Source organism: Silene latifolia, chromosome 10, assembly GCF_048544455.1.
Source record: "Silene latifolia isolate original U9 population chromosome 10, ASM4854445v1, whole genome shotgun sequence".
NCBI lineage: Eukaryota > Viridiplantae > Streptophyta > Magnoliopsida > Caryophyllales > Caryophyllaceae > Silene > Silene latifolia.
In genome coordinates this window covers 115,171,634-115,174,001 of record NC_133535.1, presented here as the reverse complement: position 1 = coordinate 115,174,001, position 2,368 = coordinate 115,171,634, and the positions used below count along the sequence as shown (strand labels likewise).

The 2,368-nt window shown below is 37.5% G+C and overlaps 1 pseudogene; it reads right to left on the bottom strand.

Annotated features, from left to right (window-relative positions):
• Window positions 1-1,624: 1,624 nt before the first annotated feature.
• On the bottom strand, window positions 1,625-1,723 carry LOC141609844 (small nucleolar RNA R71; annotated as a pseudogene).
• Between the last annotated feature and the right edge of the window lie 645 nt (window positions 1,724-2,368).

The window sequence follows — 2,368 nt, the reverse complement described above, 5'->3', positions numbered from 1 at the left end:
GATTTCCGCCGGATTCTTCACATTTCTGCAATGATGTACAAAAACACGAAAGTAGACGGAAATAGGGAGAATAGTAGCATAAACTACATAAATGAGCTCTGAAATGCGTGTAAAATGAGGTGTAAAACATCATATAAATGACACGCACCATTTATACTTGTTAAGATGATTGAAACCATTGTTAACATGTTTTCCATGATAATGAGTTAGTAGTTCCCTAACTAGGGCCAGTGGGGAATTAGGGGAGTTAATCATGGGGTAGATCTTTACTTAATATGTTCATATGAATGCTTGCTTGTTGTAGTTTTAACTTATGCACATGTTATGCTTGATGAAATGCTTGATTGACCACCTAGCATGATTCTCTTATCCTTTCAACAAGACTTGTAGGACATAAACCAACTCAAGGCTTGTTAGACCATGCATATAGTTGAATAGGGAGGACTAAGTCGATGTAGGTGTTGTAAAGTTGTGAACGACTCGGCTCCGAGACCTAAAACTTTCTAGGAATTGTAAGATATAAACTAATTCGATCCCATTACAACAATAATTGCTTGCATCTATGTAACTTATTTTTGTGATCTCATCATGATTTCTCTATGAACTCATGACACCCTAGTGTTTTAATCAATTGTTTACAAACCCTATTTTCTTACTTTGCTTTGCTTTCATTTATTTACTCATCCTTTTGTTAAGTAGTTTAAATTGCAAATCTCAACCTCAACCCAAATTGTGACACTAAGACATAGCTATTTACAGCCGATAAGTTAATACATTACCCATCCCTTGGGATCCGACCTCTATTTGCCACTCTACTAAGAGTAGTTTGTTGAGAATATAAATATTGTTTGATTGAGAGCATAGACGACACGTTTCTCATCGACATCAAAATGGTGCCATTGTCGGGACGGTGTTCAATTGAGTTGTTATCATTTGTTGTTTTTATTTGTGTCTTTCTTAACCTTGGGGAAGTCAAACTCCTCAAGGTAGTTTTAATTGTTTTCTAGTTGTTTAATTTTTGCATGTCTAGGAGATCACAAGGCGGTCTTTTGCCTATTGATCCCAAAATCGAGAGAACTTTGACAAATATTAGAAGAATCATTAGAGGTACTTCAACAATTGTGGGTATTAAAAAATTTGTGGACATTGGTATCATCCAAACGGATAGTGTTGAGTTTACCAACCCTTTTGCAAGACAAGGAGAGGATAACCCAATTCCAAACCAACCACAAAATCAACCTACAATGCCTAAATTTTAATCTCATTCTGTACCAACCGAGGATAACCTACCTAATAGTACTCCAACGCCACTCCACTTGACCGGTTATTTCATTGCCAAATCCGCATTCATACAATTATTTGAACGAAGTCAATTTGGAGGGATGCCTAGTGAGGATCCTCATCTACACATGGAGACTTTTTGTGACTATTGTGATGCAATTTCTCAAATGGGGGTAACACAAGATCAAATTCGATGGGTATTGTTTCCTTTTTCCTTGATTGGAACCGCAAAGCAATGGTTGAAGAGCCTAGATAAGGCCACTCTTGGAATTGATTCATGTAAGAAGTTAGCACTTACCGTTTACAAGAAGTTTTACCCTCTGGAGAAAACCAACATGTTAAGAGCCCAAATCACCGGGTTCAAGCAAAGAGATAAAGAGTCTCTATATGAGGCATGTGAAAGATTCAAAGATACATGTCGCTCTTATCCTCATCATGGGTTAAGCGAATGGTTTCTAGTTCAACAATTTTGGAATGGGTTGTATGAAGACTCAAGGAATGTACTCAACATGGGTTCTAATGGAAGATTCACCGATGTAGATGATAATCAAACTTGGGCCAAAATAGAGGAGATGGCGGTTCACAACTCTCAATATAGTAGGCCAAGAAAAACTACTAGGGGAGGGAGACATGAAGTTGACTCCGTCACACAATTGAGTGCCAATTTGGGTTCCCAATTATGCTCCTATATTGACACAATGAACTTGAAATTTGACAAAGCCATAGCCAAAATGAATGAAGCGTCTCAATTACCCAAGCAACATAAACAAGTCAATGCCATGGTGTCAACATCTTCTATTCCAAATAGAGTATGTGAGAATTGTGGAACTTTGGGACATGATCAACAAGAGTGTAGGGGCACAAATGAGCAAGTTAATGCTTTCCAAGCATAAAAGAATGACACCCCTTACTCCAATTTTTACAATGAAAACACCAAATTTCACCCAAACTTCTTATATAAAAGCCAAAATGTTCAAAATCCTCAACCAACATACACCCACCTCCAATGAGAAATCCTAGTCAAAGGCCCTTTTTCAACCAAAACCAAGGATTCCAAAACCAATCCTCTTACAACCAATCCAATGAC